General features: G+C 33.2%; 1 protein-coding gene across 2 annotated transcripts in view; it reads left to right on the top strand.

The window, feature by feature from the left end:
* Positions 1–11,417: 11,417 nt before the first annotated feature.
* LOC131855484 (neurotrimin-like) overlaps positions 11,418–15,170 on the top strand; it is a 214,126-nt gene continuing 210,373 nt past the window's right edge. For both annotated transcript variants that reach the window (XM_059206762.1, XM_059206763.1), the window contains exon 1: positions 11,418–11,508. The gene's annotated coding sequence lies outside the window, so the exon portion shown is untranslated. The remainder of the gene's footprint in view (positions 11,509–15,170) is intronic.

Below are 15,170 nucleotides of genomic sequence, written 5' to 3' on the forward strand. Positions count from 1 at the left end.
ATAATACAACAATTAAAAAAAAAAAAAAAAAAAAAAAAAAAAAAAAAAAAAAAAAAAAAAAAAATTGCATTTATCTTTACATACATTTTCATACCTATTTATAAAATGGTCTTAATTTTAACGTTTTATTTTCTTTAGTAATCTTTACGTACGCTCTCTCGTGTGTGGTGGCCCCACTGAAAATCAGCGCTGTGGTATATATATACTGCAGTATAAATGCTGAGTGGGAGTCACATTCAGCGTTACTAGTATGTTTTAGCTTTTAGCTTTTAAATTGTATAGTATATAAGATAGATAGCATCTAAGAATACTGTAATGCTGAATAAATGTCTTTATTATTATTATTTTTTTTTTTTTTTTTTAATTTTCTACAATTTAGAAGAACATCCCACCCAAGAAAACTGAGAAGAGTCTGCTGGTAAGATTAGATTGAATGAGTTTTACGAGATTGTGGGGGATTTTAATGGTCAAACATTAATCCATCATGCCCAACAGTATCAAAAGCTTTTTCTATGTCTAGCAAGACCATGCCAGTTGATTTGTATAAATTAAGATTGTGTACTATGTGTTCCGCGATTCTTGCTAACTGTTGAGTTGTGTGAAAATTTGAGTTAGAAATACAATAGCTTTTTGAGTTATATTTATAAGTAAAATATTGTGAATTTTATCGACCCCTGGTGATTTACGGGTTTTCAATTTATTTATTGTTTGTTGTATTTCAAACGGCCTGACAAGATTATGAATCCCTGTGCAATTATATTTATTTAGTTCATCGATGTAATTTTTAACTGATTCCTCAGTTTCACCATTGCTAAGCCATTTGTTAGTAAGATGCATATTTTCCGAAAACGTATCAGCTAATACCTCACATTGCTCTGTTATGCATTTAGTTACTACTCCTTCTGAGACCTGAAGAGGGGGAGCTGTAGTTTTTGTATTGTTAATTGATTTAATTACACGCCACAGGTCAGTCCCTGGATTATCTATTTTAATTAACTTCATACGCCAAATATTGTCCTTATAAATTTTGATCTTTTTAAATATTAAGGCTTGTAATGAATTAACCTCTTTAAATAAGAAATTTCTGTGGACGGGATTATATTATTTTAAGGCACGCCTACGTAGTTGATTTTTTGCTTTGATAACCTTTTTTATGTGGCTAGGGAGAGGTTGTTTGGTTATATTGGAGGTGATAATAGGTATGGAATGACATATTGTAATTTAAATAATGTAAATTAAATATTGTAATGGGTGAAAACTGTGATTGGTACAGTTTATGCTGTAAATAATATAAATGACGTAGTGGAGTAATTTGAAACAGTCATGCTCGCTATAAAGTCAAACTTGTGGCGGCGTGATGGGCCGGGTCGATGTGCTCCCTCTAATATGGTTGAGTGCAATGATGGGTGGTGTAACGTTCCCCCCCTTACCTATAAAATGAACTAAACACCCTCTCTAAATATCGGAGGATCATCTAAATAATAGATCATATAAAGATGGAACACTTAATCTTTAATTCATTTGGCCATATAAATAAATTATTGTGATCGTCTAGTATCGGTGGACCCGTTGTGTATGTAGTAACTATAGATTCTTTGATTGGTATATGAAGGAGTAATATTTGCATAATTAAGTACAATCTAAATAATACAAATTATTATACAGAGTATAAGGTATAAATAATAATTGTAATATAAGGTAAATAGTTGATTATTTTAATTAAATAGCAATGTGGATTATAATAAATATATTCGTTAATAGAGATCGTAAGACCAATGAGAGTTGATAATAAAATAAAGATCTAGATTCCTAAAATACTATTTGTAATACTATTTCGACACCTATTATTGACTACCTTAACTAACTACTAGATTATACGATTACATAGAATATGCTAGATCGGAAAGATTAAATACCTGTAATAAAATAATTCCAATATAATGGAATTTTAATTCGCATAATTTCAATGTCATAAATCTATAATATAAACTGACAGTGCAGCTATTTATGAAGGTTAAGTTAAGCAAGGTTCATCACAATTTCAAAAGTTATATTATTACTCCTGATTATGATGATGACAAAGGTCCTGATGCCGGTCACAGATGGTTCAGGGAGGGCACCCCAAATAGCGCCCGAGACTTGTGACACGGGTGTAGGTTTAAAGGTACCTTTTAGAATGCATTAACACTCACCTTCACTACTTCTGGTAACCTCCCATTCCCAACTAATAAACCCCCCAATCCCTACAATATTCACAATTACATATATTTTCACTTAACTGTTTAATATCCATATCTTCACCTAATAGTTAACGTAATTTATTACAACCCTAATCATTACTCATGTAGAATATATTCAATAGAAAAGATAAGTGCACTTAACATTACTAATTTCAATGTGATGTATTTTAATAGTTGTATTCGTATAAATTCAATATGATAATTCTGTATTAATTTGATAGTTCCACTATTTATAGAATGTGAAAGACATCTCTATATATATATATAAGGAAGTTATACTGAACCGAATTGCTACTGCTTCAGCTGGTTCATATAAACAATATTCAATACAGTTTAATTCATCCATTATATACATATTTGTGCAGTGTAATAATTTGTGTTAGGTATATAATAAATGTGGCATGCGTCCTAAACCTTTACCCACGTAACGCCATATGTCCAGGGTAGCAATATATCTCTATATTGATACACCACACATACAACGCACATATAGTAATGCTTAGGGTGTGTGTCCTAGATAACCACAGTGTTATCAACTAAACAGCAGTCCCTATTCGTTGTAGAAATCTCCACAGGGATCGTGGTCTAAAACCTTCATTGCGAGCTTTGACTCATCTCTCCTCAAATGATGGAACATGTGACTTCATCATAAATTCATCGATCTGAGCCTCTCTCTCCTCCTGATGAAAACTTCCACAACTATTACAGAATTTATATTTCCTTACTAAAGCCTCCATAGAGATTTACGGATCATAATATATCATCAAAAACTATTGGAAAATGTCACTTCAATAGTTCAATCATCGATACAAGTATTTTCCTCCTTCTAGTGAAACCTTCAGTAACCAGAACCCCCCCAAGTGATATCTTTTGTGGAATGTATATAATCTTCGTATGGGTTAATTCATCTATTAATTATCTATTTAATTTGTGCAGTGTATAATAAGTTGTAATATAATAAATGTAATGCGTCCTAAACTTTACCCACACAATGCTGCATATCCAGAGTAGCAACATATCGCTATATTGATACACTAGCCATACAACATGCGTACGGTAAAACTTAGGGTGTGTGTCCTAGATAACCACAGTGTTATCAACTAAGTTAAGTCCCTACTGGTTGTAGAAATCTCCACAGGGATCGTGGTCTAAAACCTTCATTGCGAGCTTTGACCCATCTCTCCTCAAATGATGGAACATGTGACTTCATCATAAATTCATTGATCTGAGCCTCTCTCTCCTCCTGATGAAAACTTCCACAACTATTATAGAAATTATATTTCCTTACTAAAGCCTCCATAGAGATTTACGGATCATAATATATCATCAAAAACTATTGGAAAATGTCACTTCAATAGTTCAATCATCGATACAAGTATTTTCCTCCTTCTAGTGAAGCCTTCAGTAACCAGAACCCCCCCAAGTGATATTTTTTTGTGGAATGTATATAATCTTCGTATGGGTTAATTCATCTATTAATTATCTATTTAATTTGTGCAGTGTATAATAAGTTGTAATATAATAAATGTAATGCGTCCTAAACTTTACCCACACAATGCTGCATATCCAGAGTAGCAACATATCGCTATATTGATACACTAGCCATACAACATGCATACGGTAAAACTTAGGGTGTGTGTCCTAGATAACCACAGTGTTATCAACTAAACAGCAGTCCCTATTCGTTGTAGAAATCTCCACAGGGATCGTGGTCTAAAACCTTCATTGCGAGCTTTGACTCATCTCTCCTCAAATGATGGAACATGTGACTTCATCATAGATTCATCGATCTGAGCCTCTCTCTCCTCCTGATAAAAACTTCCACAACCTATTTATTATAAACTTCACTTACTTGCTAAAGTCTCCATAGAGATTTACGGTTCACATTTGATCATCATAAATTATTGGAAAATGTTACTTCAATAGTTTATTCATCGATACAAACATTTGCCTCCTTCTAATAAAGCCTTCAGCAAAATATATATATAAGACTCAAAGATCTTCCTCTCACTACATCTTCCGTGTAATGTAATGTAGACATGTACTAAATATTAACCATGCAATATCTACATATTCGAAATAGTAAACGTAATTTACTATCCCAAACAAGGAACACCACACAGCAAGACATTTAGTGTGAGTAATGAAATATTTGAAATAAGTAATAAATAGTTGAAATAAGTGAATGAAATATTTATTTTTGAAAAGTAACTGAACTATTATTAACCATCATTATAAGTACAATAGGGTTTTACTATAACTTCCTTAATTTACTTTTAGTTTAGTCGTAGTAAATTTATTATTAATATAATTCTCATATAAAATATTAGAGTTATCAACAACTGTTAAAGGACACAATTAAATTCATTAGCATCTAACGAGTAAATATACACATTTAATATTAAACTCCTAACCTTTCAACCTAACTAAAGAAAATAAATCAATATAACTCAGATTTATGTACAAATTGAGACTATTATCGTAATATAAGAAAGACACAAATAAACCATGCTCGTTAAATTTTATATTATAAGTAATTAAACTAAATCAATGTATTCGTCAACATATTAATTCCACGCAAATCATAAAATAAATAAACACATGTACATTTCCTAATTAACTTGGCAATTTATCTAACATATCCCAATAATACAGTCAAATGATAACAGACATACAGTATATTATGAGCACAATAAATAAAGTGAAAGAATTAAAATGACTTACCAATATGTTGACAAGAACGGATATTAAAGTATTAAAATCACTTACTAAAATCTCCTTATTTACGAATAGTAAAAGAGTTAAATATACACTTGTTACTCCTACGGAAGCTCGCCGACGACTAAACTTTCTTTTGATCCTTCCTCACAATTCTACCAATTTTGGTCTTGCCAAATATATATATATATATATCTAAACATAACTCAACGTGAGAACTTCGTTCTTATGCAGTTCACAATAATTATACAGGATGATTTTTAAATTTATTTTGTAACACTTTTATTTATCCTAAATTTTATTTTGTTTTCAAATATTTTTCCTATATAAATTATAAATAACCATTTACCGAGTTTACATAATATATTTACTTGTTTATTAATTTAATGTTGATATAACTTTATAATAAATTGCAAACACATATATAATATGTAATTAATATTAAAGTCTGTAATAAAAATAAAAATGTAATTTATAATTTACTTAATAAATCATTATAATTAGATAAACGTTAGTATTCATATATAAACGCTCATTCTGTTGATACTATTATTTTACATACTGTGTTTTTATGAAATTCTAATAAATTCCTTTCTATTATCAAAACCTGAACTAATGTTTCAATACAATTAATTCCTTAGAAGTTGTTTTCTATTTATCTATTTAAATCATGATCTCTTACAACGTAGTAAATTGGAACATCCTATGTATGCATGTCGGCTTTCTTTTGTTAAACACAAAGGATGCCGTTCTATTGTCCTATTTGCTAGTAAATATGTTTACAGAAAAATATTTAACAGTTCTTAATAGTTTTGTTTTTAACACACGTGTAATATCTGTAGATAGTGTGTTTGTCGGCCTTCTTTTTGACGAACACAAAAGGATGCCGCCCTATTGTCTTTTCTGCTAGTAAACATGTTTACGTATATGCATTTAACAGTTTTTAATGGTTTTATTTTGACACACATGTAATATCTATAGATAGTTATAGCGAACTATCCCTTTTCTGGTGTTGAGAGCTAAATATACAATATTGATTTTATTTAGTATTTTGTACTATTTTACATCTAACTTATTTTATGTATTTTATTTATCAAATAAGACGATGCTTCTACTACAATTATTTTGTCAATTAAATAACGGAATATATGCTAATTTATTCTATGTATGTATAATTTTTGAAGTGAATATTTTTAATATGTACATTTTTCTTGTTATTTCCTTTTATCGCCCATTTTATGCAAAATATGACGTAAAACTAAAATGAGTACTAGGCGAACCGTCACAGTGGCTCATCCGTCATACTCGCGAACGGGTGCTGCTTGTGGGGACTGGTCTGTTCAGGTTGCGAACACTGATTAGATTTTTTGATTTTTTTTTTTTTCTTTTTATATAGCATATGCTGGTGGTCACTCTATTCTCCCAAATTTAAATTTAAATGAAATAGGATTATTGTAAATATGTACAACATTAAAAAAAAAAAAAAAAAAGGAGTAAATATATTTTGAATTTGAATGGTGTTGAGCTTCAAGAATTGTGTTAGTTAGATGTTCTATTGCTCCATCAATATCATTAACAGTATTGAAAATACCACGATTTAAGGTAATATGTCGATCTATATATTTTTTGTATAACAACTAGTTGGCTCTAGAGTACTGGAACTGTTTATGAGGCCTACGTTCACATTTACTTCCAATAGAGAAAAATACAGGAAGATGAGTGGAAGACAACTGTATCAGACCACATGGCTCAGTGAGGCAATATACACAATGGTATATTGTTTACCAAGACTATGTCAGGTATTGAGGGAGTGTAAGAGCTATGGTAGTGTACCAGAGTGGGTGAGGAAGGACCCACTACGTTGTAATCATTATTTATCATATGGTCAAAAAGTAGTTCTCCATGTGAATTAGTAATTGCGGCAATTCCAATATGGATGTTTGGAGTTGAAGTCTCCCATAATGACAGAATTTGGATGGGTTTTTAGAAGCAAATCTAGATCATTGGTAAGTAACGGAAGAATCGGAGACTGGTAAGCAGAAATTATGGTAATGTGTTTACCTGAAATCGTTAATTTTATTCCTATACATTCAAGATTTTTGGTTAAAGGTAATACAATTTGCAAGTGTGATATGTCAGATTTAACTAGAATAGCAACACCCTGCCCTTTACCGTCACTTCTCTTATCCTGTCTGTATAAGTTATATCCAGGAGTGTGTAGTTTAGAATGAGAAGAGATTCTGGTCTCGCAAATAGCAATTACATCTATCGTATGTTGGCTTACCAAGTCCAGCAGCTCAGTCATTTTGGTCCGGATGCCGTCAGCATTCCAGTACAGTAAGTTTAATTTATTAGTATTATACATAGCGTCCAAGATGCGTTAATATCAATATGACCTTATCCATCATATTGTTACACGACAAGAATTGGCTTTTGATAGACTTAATAGTCGTCAGTATAGTTAACATTTCAGTAGTAGCTTGATCCTGTAGTGGAGTGTTAGGAGGTAAGTCATAGGATCGGGTATCGGGTATTTCGGCATTCCTGTACTGCCCATGTGTGTGACAGCATGATAAAATTGTCTTTATCTGAATTGTACACACTATGTAATGAAAGGTATTGGAATAACAAAAAGAAGCCATTGTTAGCTTTAATTTTCAACGAACTGGAGGATGACATTGTACAATCGTCAAATCTTGTAAATGTGTTCTCATCAAGATGTCTGGGTATCGTATATAAACCGATCAAATGTAATTAAATTAAAGTTACATATGATACAAATGGCTAAATCTAAATATGAACTTAATAATTTAATAGTAGACTTAACTCAAGGACTTTATCAAAAATATCAATATTGGATGCGATATGGACTGATATATCTAAAAATAATCATGAATTAGGTGCAGCATTTTATGTTCCAGAGTTAAAATATTATAAAATGTATAAAACGAATTCCTATATTTCTATTATGACAGCTGAACTTTATGCTATATCCAAAGCAGGAATTTGACAGGAAATGAGAAGGCAAACGTACGCAAAACAAGCTATAGAAGAAGGATTAAGTACTGAAATGATACTTGGTCAACTATGAAATTTTTAGAAAGTATATTAGCATTACTCATTACAAATGGAAAACTTATTTTGATGAAACGTCAAAAAGTAAGGGTATTCGGTATAAAGTTTACAATGTGAGCCTCCTCGTGTACCAGGGTGGTTTCGTTTCATTAAGTACAATAGAAAATTAATTGTCACAGCATTCCGGACATTATCCATTAAATTCATTTGCCTTTTTAATGCATAAAACGAATTCCCCCAACTGCGAAACATGCAATACTATAGAAGATCTGCATCACATATTAATGGACTGTGTCCGAGACACATTTAAAGGGAATTGTTTTTAAAAAAAAAAAAATTGGACTGAATCGGCTTGATGTTGGTATGTACCACGGTATACTATCTGGTCCTGTATCATAGCCAGCAAAAATGTTATTTTCATTGTACAGTAGGAGATAAGATTAGTAATAATATACAATGGGACTGTAATTATCATATGATAAAAGTCCCTAAATAAATGTAAGGATAAAAAAAAAAACCTCTATTGCGACCGCTGCGCCACACGGTCCTGAGCGTGAAGTAGGGAAAACAACCACTAGTGATTTGTTTTGGCCTAAAGTGCATCACTTCTCACTGATCGGCTGCTTTACGAACAAACAAGTCCTCCTTGAAGTGCCACTACTACATCACAGATGGCGCTATCAGTCGCTATGGACACGGATCAGATATATACTATGGAATAATGCTTTTTGGACCAAATTATTTTTAATTTTAATGCAGCGACCACGTCTGCATTTGTAGAGTGATGTATATTCAAAAAGTTTGTTAGTGTAACACTGAGGCGGTCCCTATAAGTAACGGTACTAGCCAAAGTAAATTCTTTTCAGGTCAACGTCTCATTTGGTTGTCCTTTATGTTTATATTTAGTATATATATGTATATTATTATTATTCCTTTTTTTCGATTACTAATTAGTAATTAGTAGTAGTATTTACAGAATTAAAGGAAAATTAGTTATTACATAAAGTGCTTAATTACGAAGACTCCTAAAAAAAAGAACAGTAAGATTTTGTACGTTGCTCTTTTGAATATATTTTTTTAACAAATACACAGAAACAAGCAGGAGGCATGTGATAATTAACAGTAACGCTACGTACTCGGTTATTGTTCGTACAATCACATAATATTGTAACGCTATACATTTTAAGTTTTTATTTTAAAGTTTATGAATTTGGTAGTAAGAGGAGAGTATTTTTATTTTTTATGATAATGAAATGGTGTAACCGTCAGCGATCAGTGGAGGATGACAGGATGAACATAAGGTCAGGTCAGTTAGTCCATCGTGACAAATTCACCAGGAATTTATCACGATGGTTTCTAGGGGAAATTGCGAGGAGGTCGACCTAACATGGTACATTGCTAGCAATGGGGATTACTAGTTCCCATTACTAACAATTCCCTTCCCCCAGAGGGGAGTATTACTGCTACCATGTCACACCATACGTGATGATGTAGACAATACCATGTCAGGTTTATCATAATACTCAACGCAGTTTGGGAAAACATCCAAGTTAAGTCCTGATGAATATCTAACTCTATCATAACAAGTCATAAGTTGCCTTCTACGCATGTTGAACAGCCAAAGCAAACTGATTAAGTTATTACACAAAATGTTGAGTAACCGCGCTCACTAAAATGTCACACACATGCAGGTTCACCCCTATTGAATTGTTATATTGTAGGCACTTGTCATTTGATGTTATAATTAAGCCTATATGAGTGTACTAAGATACAAATAAAAACTATTATCTATCTATGTAAGTTCCTTGGTCGTTGTTAGCTTAGCATTGCCCTTTTGCAATGTGGTGTGGATATCACGCGGCGTCACAGTATTATATAGTACAATTGTACAGGATTTCTTACATCCGGCCGCTGGCCGGCACGACATTTCTTATTTTTAAATAATTATATTTTTATACGAATACCAGCTGTACCCGCGACTCCGTCCGCATGGAATAGTGATCTTGGGTAGCATAAAATAATTAGTAATCTTATGCAAAAAAAAAAAATATCAAAGATAAAAGTTTCAGCGTTCTAGCTTCAAAAATGACGAATCTCCATATAAACAGGGGAATCTCCATGTAGAATAGGGGAAACCCTATTCTATTTAACCTTCTTAAGTGGTAATTTTTTTTGCAAACGTTGAATGTCATATTTATTTAATTAAATCAACGGCCAAAAAAAAATGAACTATCAAACTTTTACCATTAATAATGACAATACTTCCATACAACCTCTCATCTCCCCTTTACGCTCCTTACACTCCTTTTTCCGCATTAAAAAATAATAATAATAATAATAAAAGTAGTCTATGTGTTGTCTCCGAGTCTTGACTGTCTGTGTCCCTAATATAATTTAACTCGGTTCATTAGTACAGTCTCCGCTACTGTACTATGTATTACATCACTTTGCAGAAAACTAATTTTCAGTCTAATCCCGTTGCATAATTTTGAAGGCTTTGAATTTTTTGAATAGTTGAATTATTTAATTAATTTTCATGTCATCTCCATCTAATATTCGGTTGATAGAAGTATATTTCAATAATTCTCTTTCAACATTGTTAAGCATGTGACATGTCCAAGTCGAGTCGGCTTGATCATTTTGCTGAGTTAAAATTGATCTTTCAACCATGATTTCTCATGATTTGTTACTTGTCTTTGGTCACCGTAAACGGAAGCGATATAGTTCTTTAACTGAACTAACTGTGTGCCCTTCTCCTACCGAATACGTTTGTTCAGGCGCGGTTGCACTAATTTGTGGCCCAAATTTTATTTTTGATACTGCAACACTGATACGTCGGTATTTCAGCGGGCCATAGACAATATGTTAGCCGTTATATTTTCTTATTCAAAATCTGTCAACGATCGTATACGCATTATCATACGCAACCACTGTAAACCACGTAAACAAGTAAATTGAAAAACTAGCCAGGAATCTCAGAGTTTAGTTCCACCATTAAGATCCTATCCTATTAATAAAAGGCGTAAACAACGTTTCTTCGTCAATTTATATTGTCAGTGCAACACATGTTAATTGTTATTCATTTCTTTTCTATTAGAAATTGTCTACTAAATGTTACAAATGAAGTATATTCTATCTATTTCTTATCTGTGTGTATATGTGGATAGTTGGCTGTACACTATCGTGGCAGTGCAGCGCGACTGGCCTCGTCGGTGACTGGTGCACTGCTCTACTCTACTCTACTCTACTTCACTGTATTGTATTGTATTGTATTGTATTGTATTGAAGTGAGGCCCGAGCTGAGTTCCTCTCTGTAGTCGCTGCGCGCGCCGTCTGTCGGTTAAATTTAGTTTAGTAGTGAAGTGAGTAGAGTCAGTTAGTTATCGAGCGCGGCCAGTGAGTCACGTGTCACGCACGCTCCGAGCGCTGTACGAAACTTGTATCGGACTCGAGTGTGATAGCTTGTATACAATAGGTATGTGAATGAATGTTGTCGTGTATTATTAATTCATAAGAGATTCGTGTATTATTAATTTATAATTATAAACGTGCGTGACCAGGTGAAGTGTGCGATATTGAGATAAATATTGTTTACGTGCACCTACTGATGTTTCGCTGAGCGTTTGTGTATCGCCGCCTCAGGAGTGGGATTTTTATTTATGTTTTTTTTATAATTTTCGTTTATTCTGATTGTGATGATCGTTCTGTGTTACATTTTATAAGTTTTATGTCAGCTAATTTGTAACGCAATTAAAAATAACTTGTGAGAGTAAAGGGTTTATTTTAGAGCCGGCCGATGTTGCCACACTAAATATAGATTTTACGGGACCACGCTGCATAATGCAACTATGTATACAGTAATAGTGATATATTATTATTATTACAATTTATATATTACAAGGATATACACGTAGCGAAAATTAAAAGAAAATTATAAATGCGCCGGCCATTTTCCCGCCATCATTACATTAAAGGTTAAATAGTAATGGCAACAATCTTTATTCAAATAAACTTGATATCAGCACTTTTTAATAGTCTTTTTTTTATTCTTCTTGATTTCGAAAAGCAAACTTATCGCAAGAAAGTTGCGTGTTGTTGTTTTAAATACAGTAGTAAATATTGCAGGCATGTATTAAACATATAGCACACATAATATATATAAACGGGAAAACTGAAGGTAGTGGTAGGTGGTGGGTGGCTGTAGGAAAGCATTGGTGTCTGTAGGAAAGCATTGGTGTCTGTACGCAGCATGTAGTCTGTACCATATACAAATTATTACTTTATTAAAACATGAAGTCCATCACATAATGGCACTTTTTACACTAAACAATATTTCTGACACTAAACTACTTTTTCAATTCAATTGACTGGATGCAACTGAGGTTTACAGTACTCGGAAGTAAGGTTACATACCTACCAATTATAAAAATGACGAACCGCTGAATTATTTAACTGTTTTTATTTTTAATGGTTAATACTAAAATAATATTTAAAGTACAGGAATAGTTTTAAAATTATAATACCACTATTATAATGAATTGACGTGCGATGTTGAAGGGGCGCCGGCGCACGACCGCGCTACAGGCCGCTCTCTATAACATGATGTACACTGTAACATCTTTATTGTAAAGTTAACAATATCTAATTATTAATTAAAATAGTACTATAAGGATTTAGATATAAGGAGAACCTTGGTGGAACCATGTTATCTATGGCGGTTACAAACATAGTTACTAGAGACCGTAACATAAGTTTGCCGCAAGGACCGCGAGCACTTTTAAAGAACAAAATATGTAGAGTTGCTCACTAGAGTACCAGATTTAGTCTCGTACGTATCACATACGTATCACACCACTCTGTTAAGTGTAGCCATACATACACTACAACGAATTTATGAAATAATAGAAACAAGTACATAGGTACGTATTCGTGATAGTAGAAAAGTGATCATAAAAGTAGAGACAGATTGTATCATCACCTGCTTCTTCCTTATCTCATTTATTTGGAGCGGCCTGTTTTGTTTTTCTCCTCCATTCATCTCTGTTCGCAGTCATCTCGTTACTCCCTTCCTTACCATATCATCTTTCACACTGTTGAGAGAGATTATATGGGTACAATAATATGTTGTAAGATTATTTTTATATATAATAAAGTGTAGGAGCTTACATTAATATTAATTATATTTAAGTGATGCACATTAAATAAATTTGTGTGTATTTAATTATTAATGTTTGTAGTTATAAATAGGATGATCATCTAATAACGTTAAGTATGTGATAATAATATTTAGATAGACTTGTTTACACATGTGACCTTTACACTAGTGTTGTGACCCTGGTTTATGTAAATATCCGTAATTCACGCCTTCTAATATTATTTCTAATTAGGTACGTATACGCTCATTAACATTACAGCCTTTATTTATATGTACCTGACATATAAAAACAGTGAGTATGACTGCAACTAATTTAGAAATTCGCAGTGTTCGGTGTGAAATGTACATTTTTTTTTATGGATTTAATAATGCCATTGCTTTCTTAATGTTACAACACGAACGAGTACCTAATGAGGAGAACTTCCGAAGTCATTTCATTTTATACTATTTATATTCATTATTATGAATGTTGCTATTTAGCAGTTTGTACACACAGATTTTATAATGTAAAATGAACAAATTATATAGTATTTTTAAAAGAGCAAAACTAAAATTTTCTTCTTAAAGTTGCTTCTTTCGAATGAGTGGTAGAATTAACAAAAGAAAGTCACAAGTTCAAAACGCTTTTAGTTTATTTAAATTTGAGGATTACTTTTATTTCATGTCAAAGTGCATAAAAATGCAGATGTCTAAATAAAAATAAAAAAACATCATATTCAAATCGTTTACTCAAATTGTAACGTAATTGTTCGTTACTCCTCGTTACTCCTCGTTCCTCCACACACGCACGGAGTGCGGCCGGTGGTATGCATACGTACAATGTACATACGCGGTACAGAGGCGGTGGCGGAGGTCACCATGCGGCCACCAGTGTCCTGTTACAGCAACAACGACAACTGTTGTCTGGCTGACGGTGCGGCTCCGGTCCGCGATCTTATTATCATGATGAAGCACTTCCTTTCATACATTATCATTCAAATGTGGGACCCCCGGCGGTGGTCCCGGCGGCGGCCCGCGGGTACTAACGTTTGCACCTTTGCTTTTTATCCTTTTTATTATGCTTTTTGTTCCCTAATGTTTGCTAAATGGCTTTTGTATTAAATTTCAAGGTCGCTGTATCCCACGGTGGGGTGCGCGGGGCGCGGGGCGCGGGGCTTATATCATTATAATAATTCAACAGGGGTAGCAGTTTTATTATCTGATAATTTATATAACCAGGGACCGGGGACCGGGGAGCGGAGAGCGGGGAGCGCCTGGTAGTACGTACGTTGTATAATCTTAACAATTACATTGTATGGTAGTTATAAATTAATTATTTAGTTCATATCGGTTACAAAGCTTTGTTTACTTTTAACAAAGTCGTCTCAATTATCGCCCTGGTGCATTAAATACGACACGGCATTAATTTACAACACACATAGAAGGTGTCATATCAGTAAGTAGGTACCTAGTATATTACCAGTACACTGCTGGCCACAGCACTGTTGAAATATCATTCCCACAAATATTTGTCTCAAATAGCCAAAACTCGTAGGTCACATTTAAGGCTGATCGTAGAGCGAAGTGTACGTTACAAGCAAAAACATCTTAATAGCGCCAACTAAATTTTCCTATGGCGCCATCTAGTGAGCGCGGGACTAACCAAGTTACCAGCTAACATAAATTTCCTAAACAAGAACTGAAATGGACTTAAAGTTTAAAGTTGTAAAGTTTACATGTTCACTACTTACCTACAACCATACCTTCCTGAACCATAGTTGTCTTCCACCAGACGTCTTAATGTAACTATCTTAACCATTTTAGAATTTTTTGTCCGCCTAAAGGAAATTACTCATTAGAATATGTTCCCGAGTCAAGGGCATAATTAATATATTCGAATTGATTAAGTACACCATATATTTCAAATGATGTCGGAATGTGTTGATGACATGCGGCTGGCCAGCTTGAAGCTGTGAGCGCTGCTGCCGCTGTACGCGGCCGTA

Source organism: Achroia grisella, unplaced genomic scaffold (genome assembly GCF_030625045.1).
Source record: "Achroia grisella isolate CSIRO2021 unplaced genomic scaffold, CSIRO_AGI_Agris_v1 utg1433, whole genome shotgun sequence".
NCBI classification, from domain to species: domain Eukaryota; kingdom Metazoa; phylum Arthropoda; class Insecta; order Lepidoptera; family Pyralidae; genus Achroia; species Achroia grisella.